At 41.5% G+C, this 9,129-nt stretch overlaps 1 long non-coding RNA gene across 1 annotated transcript; it reads right to left on the bottom strand.

The window, feature by feature from the left end:
- Positions 1 to 2,381: 2,381 nt before the first annotated feature.
- Positions 2,382 to 8,436, bottom strand: LOC147917451 (uncharacterized). The gene is made up of 3 exons (XR_015551706.1): positions 8,292 to 8,436; positions 3,109 to 3,264; positions 2,382 to 2,564 (listed from the first exon to the last, which is right to left on the bottom strand). It is a non-coding gene; the product is annotated as an uncharacterized LOC147917451 (long non-coding RNA).
- Positions 8,437 to 9,129: the final 693 nt, after the last annotated feature.

The following is a 9,129-nucleotide window of genomic DNA, read 5'->3' as shown; positions in this document are numbered from 1 at the left end:
GTATAATTCATATATGTGACCTCATTCAATTCTTCATCTTCTGCATGGGTGTTATCAGTAATCACACTGTAAAATGAAACAGACCCAGAGAAAATAAATGATGGGCCCAAGGTCATCTGGTTACAGAAATTGTGTACACATAGACACACACACATAGGACGCGTGTCTGCCAAACTGCAAACTTTCTTTGATATCATTCTAAGTGGTGGAGGAGGCCACAGCAGGTAGATTTTAGCTCAGCAAAAGAGTTTTCTGACAACTAGAGTTCTCTTAGAATGGAAGCTTAGGTGGCCCAGGAGGTCTCTCTCCGGGGAATCATTGCAGCAGAGGCTGGAAAACATCTTACTCAGGGGCACTGGGAGGTTATCTTGGGTGTGGGCATAAGATCACTTTTAAGACCCCACGGATCTGAGCCTTAGTCTCTCAGTTGGAGGAGACCTGACCTGGAGGTTAGGAGCCCTGGGGTCCTGCTCTGGATTGCAGCTCTATTGCCAATTTCTGGGTCTCACTATCCTCCTCTAACGAAAAAGCATTGGGCCAAGGCAGAGGCTTTGTAAACATTGGTAACCACAGAAACCTCTCCTCAAACGGGTTATATATGTGCCAAGGTAGCTTTTTGAAATTGTATATCCATACCTATACCTATATCTATACATATGTATATAGACACATGTCTGTATATTTTATATATGATACAACCACAAACATATGTCTCTACATGTGCATATATATTTGTGTGTGCTTGTGTGTATAGTTGTGTGTTTTTGTTTGTTTTGATCCCTTGGTTTTCTCTCTCTGAGCATGATTTTGGAACATCTTTGTGTCAGCAGGATTTTCAGCACTCAAACAGAAGCTGTGTGAAGTCAACTGTTCTGCCCTTATTACGAAAGTGGCCACGATCAGTAAGATATTCTGCTACAGATGAGGAAGATTGGCACATTGCCAGCTCAGGGCTAATCTTCCTCAAGCAAACAGAAAAGAAAAGATCTTCTGCACAGAGGTCTTTGTGGGCAGCAAGATGTGAGAAGGCACGCCATCTCGCATGATGGGAACCCAGAGGGAGATATTTCCCCCATGTGAAAATGAGTCTGGTGTTGGTGTGTGAGTGTTTTGGTCAGAGCTATTCATCCACAATTGTGACTGTGAGTGTTTTGGTCAGAGCTATTCATCCACAGTTGTGACTGGACTGACCTCCAAAGCTGCACCCTAGATCGGCATCAAGACATGGGAGAGGACGGCTGCCAAGCATGCCTGGCTAGACTGACCAGGCCCAGGGGACCCAGTGTCAACAAAGAGCCTCCTATCACATGTGTGGCCTCTGAGCTAAGAGCTGGCCAACTTTGAGGGCCACGGCAGGCTTGGATGCTAAGCATGTAGCGGTGACCATAGTGAGCTGGGGGTTGCAGGCTGTTCTCTATTTTTCTGGCAGCATGTGAGCATCCCTGATCTGGTGTGATTTCAGTAAGATAAGGAACCATGGTATCTCTTCCACGTCAGAGTTTATACTAAACTTTATACACATAGTGTACCTTAGATGTAAACCATAAAGAAATGGCTGCCCTGGTTGTGTTTTTCCTCCCTGTACCTCTCCTTCATCCAGAGGTGCGGCTCCACTTACTACAGAACTCGAAACTTCGTTTCCAGTCCCATCCACTGCTGTTCTAGAGTCAAATGTGACAATGCACTTGAAAACTGGAAGTCGTCAGACAAATGAATGTTGTTATTCTTAGACAAGATGATGTTCATTTGTGTGGATTTCCCACATAGATTCAGGCCAATCTGACCAACCTGGATGAGGAAGAGCCTTGGGGAAATTCTGATGAAAGTTCTTTGGGCTGTAGGTTTCATGAGGGTATGTCCGGTGTCTGCCACGTCCACTTCTGAGCCTCCAGTTCCTGGCACATAGTGGGTGCTTGATATCTGTTTGTTAGCTGATTGATGGCAAAAGTAGTGCCATCCAGTCCCGCTGCAAAGACTCTCTCCGTTACTCAACTGGCAGCTCTAGCCCAGGTGGGCAGCAGGGGTCCTAGACCAGGAGCCAGTTACCATGAGTGACCAAGAAACAGGCTGAAAGGGGCCGAGGGAGTGAGTGAATGCCCTATGAGTAATATCAGAGCCCCTTGTGGTCGTGGGGCTGGATGTGAGGGGCTCAACCACAAGGAGGTGTGGAGAAGCATCAATGGGTTGTAATATGGCAAGGGTTTGTGAGGAGGTGTCGGGCAGTGGGAGAAAGGTTGAAGCAGAAAAGAGGGGAGCAACGTGAGCAGAGGGAACAGAGGCGGACCTGCCCACAGCTGGTACCCAGTGACTGTGGTTCAATAAATAAAGGAAGAATCAGTCATTTCCATCTAGAAATGGACTTTTATTAAGGTCATGGCAGCCTCTACATAGGGAGGTCTGGACTTTTCCCTAGAGAAAACGGTCGGTCACAGAAGATCTCATTGATCTTTCTCCAGGGCAGGAAGCTTGGCATCTTGGTGAAGACCAGGAGGTGTTCCATTCTTCATCCAAAGGAGACAATGCTCTGGGCGGTGTTGTTACACATGAGGGGCCCCCGGAGGCTCCTGTAGGCAGAGGGAGGGAGGACTGAGCTGGCCTTCCTGTGGTCCTGGCCTCCCCGCCTCCCTGGGGTGGGCGGTCTCTGTTTGGGGGCTGCATGGGAGATGAGGGGCGGTCCTGGGGCCCAGCCCTGGCCTTGAGTGGCCCCCCTTCTTGACCCTGGTCTAGGGCCTCTCCCCAGAGCATCTATGTGGCAGGATCTCCAGAGGGGCTGCCTGAGCTTGTGCAGGCCATGCTCTCACACAGGTGTGAGCCTGAACTAGGCTAATCCATGGCTTGGGGCTGCAGAGCCTTGGAGGAATGGGCACTGTTTTTCTTCACACAAAGGTGTAGTTTGATAACCAGTAGCACACATGAGTGACAGTCCTGAGAGGGTGCCTGTCTCCACCAACTCCTCTCAGAGGAGGTGGCTTTTTCTGAGGCAGCTGCCCCAGGACAGGATTTTCAAATACAAACTTCCAGATGAGGCGCTGTATTAGTCTCCTATGGCCACTGCGACAAACTGTCACCAACTTGATGACTTAAAACCACAGAAATGTTTTCTCTCACAGTTCTGGAGGCCGGAAGTCCACCATCAGTGTCCCAGGGTGGAAATCAAGGTGTCAGCAGGGCCACACTCCCCCTGGAGGTTCTAAGGGGGAATCTGTTTCTTTCCTCTTCCAGCATCAGGAACTACATTTCTTGGTTCATGGTCCCTTCCTTCATCTTCAAAATATACAAAAACATAATTAAAGGGAATACATGGAAGCCAAGACAACAGGAAAAAATTAGCCTTACCTGATGTTTACCACCTAGTTACAACGACCAACAATTTGGTGTATATTTTCATAGGCTTTTTACTATGCAAATTTGTATACTTAGCAAAATAAAAATGGGGTAATGCTACATATAAGATTGTTCCCTTGTTTTATTGAGATATAAGTGTCATATAGCACTGTATAAGTTTGAACTATACAGCATAATGACTTGCATATATTATGATTACTATGATAAGTTTAGTTAACATCCATCATCCTTCTAAGGTGGTTTGTCTTGGTCTCTGTGGTGCAGGGGGGTGCTTCGCCTCAACCCTGTGTTCTAGGATTTTCCCAGTGGTGTCTTGTCAGTGAGCAGTTGTTAGTTGTTCTTCTCGTGAGGAGGAGCAAAGTTGGGAATGACCTATGTTGCCGTCTTGGTGATGTCACTCTCCCACACATAAGATTTTGCAACCTGCTTCTATTACTTGGTCATATACGACTACCAGGAAATAGTAGTCATCATTTTATTGGCTGCTTCTATTTTGTCGTTTCCATGTGATATGTGAACTTAATGACAATTTACTTAATGATTCTCCTTTTGCTTTATTTCAAGGTTGCTCCCATTTTTTAATTTTTTGCTAGTATATACAACACTGTAACAAACCACCTTTGTGTACTTGTCCCATTTTCCAAGAATAATACATCAAATGGGTTTGCTAGTTCAAAGCATAATTGCACTTTTTTTTTTAACTTATTGAAAACATGAGCAATTGCTGTCTAGGAGGATTGTACCGGGGCCGGCCCCGTGGCGTAGAGGTTAAGTTCTGTGTGCTACACTTCGGTGGTCTGGGGTTCTCGAGTTTGGGTCCCGGGCACACACCTACACCACTTGTCAGCCATGCTGTGTCTGTGACTCACATACGAAATAGAGGAAGATTGGCACAGATGTTAGCTCAGGGCTAATGTTCCTCAAGCAAAAACAGAGGAAGATTGGCAACAGATGTTAGCTCAGGGTGATTCTTCCTCATCCTAAAAATAAATAAATAAATAGCAATAAAAGGATTGTACTAGTTTATATACTCGATATCAGGAAATTTCTATGGCGGTTTCTCCATACTGATGCCCATAGTGAGTATTGTCCTCCTTCTAAATTGTTGCCAGTCCCATAGGCTAAAGTGTCGTCTTGATGTTTTAATGTTTTTCTGTTTGGGGAGTGAGAGGATGCAAAAAGCCAGTCAATATTTTTAGCCTGGTTTTCTGTAAGGTTCCTAAAAATCATGTTTATGTTTATATCATACTCCATTATGTGGAAAAACCATACTTAATGCTCTCCACTTTGTTACTTAGGCTGTTTCTAATTTTTAACAAATTTAAATAATATTGAGATGAGCATCTTTATGCTCAAAGTTTGTTGTGTACTGTAGGCCTGTGTGTATGTGTGTGTGCACGCGTTTGTGTGTGTGTGTGTTTCAGGTTCTGTTTTCAGGATATATTTTCAGTAGGAGAATTATTATGTCATGTATCATAAACATTTTCACAAATAATATTGAATTATTTAACTATTTCTCCTTGCTGCTGAGAAACTTGCTGAGGAAAGAAGAAGACATCCAGGATCCCAGCCCGTCAAGCACACTCTGGTTCTTGCCCTGTCGCGGTCGTTACCCCAGTGCAATACCGTGTCATCATCGTGTGTCTCATCCTAGGGTCTTACCTTTACACGGGTAGATGGGGTCAAGGTTCCCATCAGGTACTAGCAATCTATGAGGAGGAACAAGAGGCTAAACCCCTCCTGGTGAGGAGCAAGGGGTATGTGGGGGGATTTCCTTCCTCCTCTGGCTCCAGCCTTGGTCCCACGTCTACTGGGTCAGAACACTCCCCTCAGTGGTTTCTCAGGCCTTTCTCTTGCCCTTTTCCATTGCTCGTTGGCCTGACCATCAAACATTGGTGATCTGAAGTGGACTTACCCCTCGGGTACACATAGATTTTCCCAAGTGGTACAAGATTCCCCTAAATCCAGAAAAGGCAATTATTAAAACTCAGGAAGAGGATGGGATCCTGAAGTCAGAAAAGAGTTTACACACCAGACTGGATTAGCTTTTTATAGGAACCCTCCCCTGACGAAAACCAACCTGTGACGAATTTGAAGACTGCTCACTGAGATAAACCATCTTTTCACATGTGACCAGGGCAGGAGCCCCCTAAAGTGAAGTCACTGAACTATTTTCTGTGATTTTGTGAGGTAAAGAATAACCACCAAAATGACAGGGCATCGACTAGAAAAAATAGTTCTAATTATGTCCCCCCCAAGAGAAACTGAATCAAAGTTGGTTGAATAAATACAAAGGTAATACCCGGACTTCTATCTTAATTATAGCAAGCCAGGTTATTTGAACCAACCCTCTGAATGAAAAAAATTCAAGGGAAAATACAGGGGAAATAAAACCTTTTTAAAGCATTGAGGAACTGACAAGATAGTGAGGGCCTGTCAGGTTAAATTTTGGATTTCATTCTGAAACCCAGAAAGGTAAGCAGAAGTCAAGACAAGACAAGCTGTTTTTGCCCTGAAGGTATTTGCCATCTGAAAAATTTGGCCTTTGGTTTTGGTGATTTCTTGGGGCAAGAGGGATAAGAGTCAAGGCCCTGGGTCCAACCAATATGGAGAGTCAAGTAAGAAACTCTCCTCATGTTAACCTGGGGCACATGGGCTGTCTGTTAGCATAAGGGTGAAGCAGAACCAAATCTACCCCCGACAGAGAAATTAGCCTTGCTACTGAACAAGGCAGGAAAACTAGAGAAAAGGGAAGAACAACTGGATTCTGAGAAGCTGTGACCCAGGACAGCATTCCTGAAGATTTACAGCCTAGGGTCTCATTGGCTCTCCAGGAGGGGTCTTAATTTTCAGGTGGTTTAGAAGGGAAATGCCCCCAAGGGCCAGGCAGAAGCCATTGCAAATCCTCTCTGAAGAAGATACCTTTAGTCCAGGCCTTGGGAAGCCTGCACCCTCTGCCCCACCCACCACACACACAAAATCTTTTTAAAAGTATCAAGCTGCACGTGATCAAAATACCAAAAAAAACAAGAAAACGTGACACCATTAGCTAGAGCCAGCAGAAATGACTCTTAGTAGGGATGGATCAGCGAGTACAGACTTGAGATGTTGGAATTATCTGGCACATATTACAATACAAACTTAAAAATAACTGGAGGGAACAGGAAAATAGAAAGTGTCGTTAGTAATGTGATAAAGAACTAGACAGAACTTGCAAAAATAAAAAATGAAATAAAATTAAAAATTGTGTATTTGCTTGCAGATTGAAGACAACAGAAAAGAGAATTATTAAGTGGAAGGAATACCAGAAGAAATTATTAGAGTACAATACAGAAAAAACAAAACTCGTTTAGTAACAAGAAACTATCAAAGAAAAATGAACGTTGTATATATAAAATGATAATCACAGTTTCGAACAGCACTTAAGAAAAAAAAGGTAGAATTAAAATGCAAAAATGTTGGGAGAAGGTAAATGAGATTAAAAGTCTGGTGTTTCTTGTATTTTCAGAGATGAAGGTAAACCTACTGATTAAATTTAGTCTTTGATAAGCTGTGGAAACATCCTCTACTTTTATGTAAATACTAAAATAATATAAACAATGCATAACTTCCAAATAGTAGAAGGGAAAAAAGGAAGGGCAAAAAGTAATCCATCCAAGAAAAGGTAAGATAGAAGAGGGAAAAAACTCATACAATAGTTGGGACCAATACAAACCATAAAGTAAGAGTAGATTTAAAAGCAGATATATCAATAAGTATATTGAATGTAATCATCCTGAACGTGCTAGTTAAAATTCAAAGAATATCAGATCAGCTGTGAAAAAAACATAAATATGTGCTCTGTGCAATAGACAGGTATAAAAAGTTGAGAGTAAGAGAAAGGAAATGGATACACCATATTTATAGTAACCATAGAAAACCACTGTAAGTGTATTAATACCAGATGCAATTGACTTCAATTCGAAAGTATCTGTGAGGGTAATTAGGGTCATTTCACAATGATAAAAAGATCAATTCATCAGAAAGACAAAATGATTTTAAATTTTAATGCACCTAATTGTATGGCCTGAAAATAAATAAAATAAAAATTGAAACAACTCCAAGGAGATAAATAAACCTACTATCATCTCAAGAATTAGTACAGTAAGTAGACCAAAAAAAAAAAAAAAATCCATAAGGACATATATGATTTAAACAAAACAGTGAATAAACTGGATCTAATAGACATATTTAGAACATTGTGCCCAATGTCAATATGTTTTTAAAAGACACACAAAAAATTTGCGAAAATTAATCATATATTGGGCCATAAAGCAAATCTTGAGACACTAAAAATGTATATCTTTGGAATGTTTTGTGGCCACAACATAATTTAACTAGAAATCAATAACATGGTGACTAGAAAAATCCTCATTCTATTAAAAAAAGAAATATGCTCTTAAATAACCCACATGTTAACATAAAATTTAAAAAGAAATAGAAAATGTTGTGAATTGAATAATAATAACAGTACTTATTAAGAATTGTGGTATGCAGCTATGGCAGGTAGAGAAAATTTCATAGTCTTAAAACTCACATATTACAAAAAACTGAAATTATTGAGATGATCATATATCCCAAGAAGTTAGAAATTAAGTGAATAAATTCAATGAAGTGGGAGGAAGAAATAAGAAGTAGCAGAAGTTAATGAAATAGTAGGCAAACAAACAACAGAGAGGTTTAATAAAGCAAATATTTCTTATTTGAAAAGGCTGATAAAATTGTAAACTTCAGGAGAAACTAACCAGGGAAAAAAGAGAGGAAGTGCAAATATTTAAGATCAGGAACTAAAAAGCAAATATTTTTACAAAGCTGCAGACCATTAAACAAAAGCCAAGAATATTATTAAAAATTTTATGCTAACAAATTTGAAATTTTAGACAAAATAGAAATATCGCTCCTGACACCTGCTCAAGAAGAAACTGCAAACTTAGGTAGGACTGGAGCTGTCACAGGAGCTGCAGCAGCGATCAGAGATTATCCACGTGGAGAACTGACCTAGACGGCGTGCTGTTCACTTCCACCAAAATTCAGGGAAGGAAAACTTTAATCTACAAACACCTCCAGAAAAGAGAACAAGAAGGAACACTACCGTCTCATTTTATAAGGCTGGCATAACCTTGACACAAACAACAGGATAAGAAAGGAAATGTACAGGTCAACCTCATTCCTGATTCATAGACACAAAACCCTACACAATATAACAACTCTCAAAACTAGTCCCACAATACAGAAAGGTTAATACGTTACAGGCAGGTTACGTTTACACTAAGACTGCAGATCTCTTCTGACCATAGAAAGATCAATTAATGCAATCTACCACAGAAACAGATCTAAGAGAAATATCATTATCTCAATAAACAGAAAGGCATTTGATAAAAATCAATGTCCACTCATGATAACAAAGATAAGCTTTTATCAGAACAAAATGGAGTGAAATTTCCTTAATCTACTAAACGGTATCTGTAAAACCTATAGTAACCATTTAATCATCCCCTCCTCTAGTAAAATAACTGAAGTTTCCATCCTTCCCTCAAGAATGCAAAAAAAACCCTTCCCTCCAGGCTGCTTTGCACACCGTGTGTGATCCTGGTGTCCTCCTCCCAGCTCTTTCCCTTGGGCAGGCTGGAGTCTGGAAATGATCCCAAGGAGGATCCTTTCAGGAAGTCTATGGAGATTAAAGGGGGAGAATGTGAGGAGTAGTTGGAGGGAGGAAGCAGGGCTGGACAGAGAAGGGGAGGGTTT

This window comes from Ceratotherium simum, chromosome 3, assembly GCF_057802395.1.
Source record: "Ceratotherium simum simum isolate JZ-2026a chromosome 3, ASM5780239v1, whole genome shotgun sequence".
NCBI classification, from domain to species: domain Eukaryota; kingdom Metazoa; phylum Chordata; class Mammalia; order Perissodactyla; family Rhinocerotidae; genus Ceratotherium; species Ceratotherium simum.
The sequence above is the reverse complement of the archived record's forward strand: the minus strand, read 5'-3'. Positions and strand labels throughout refer to the sequence as shown.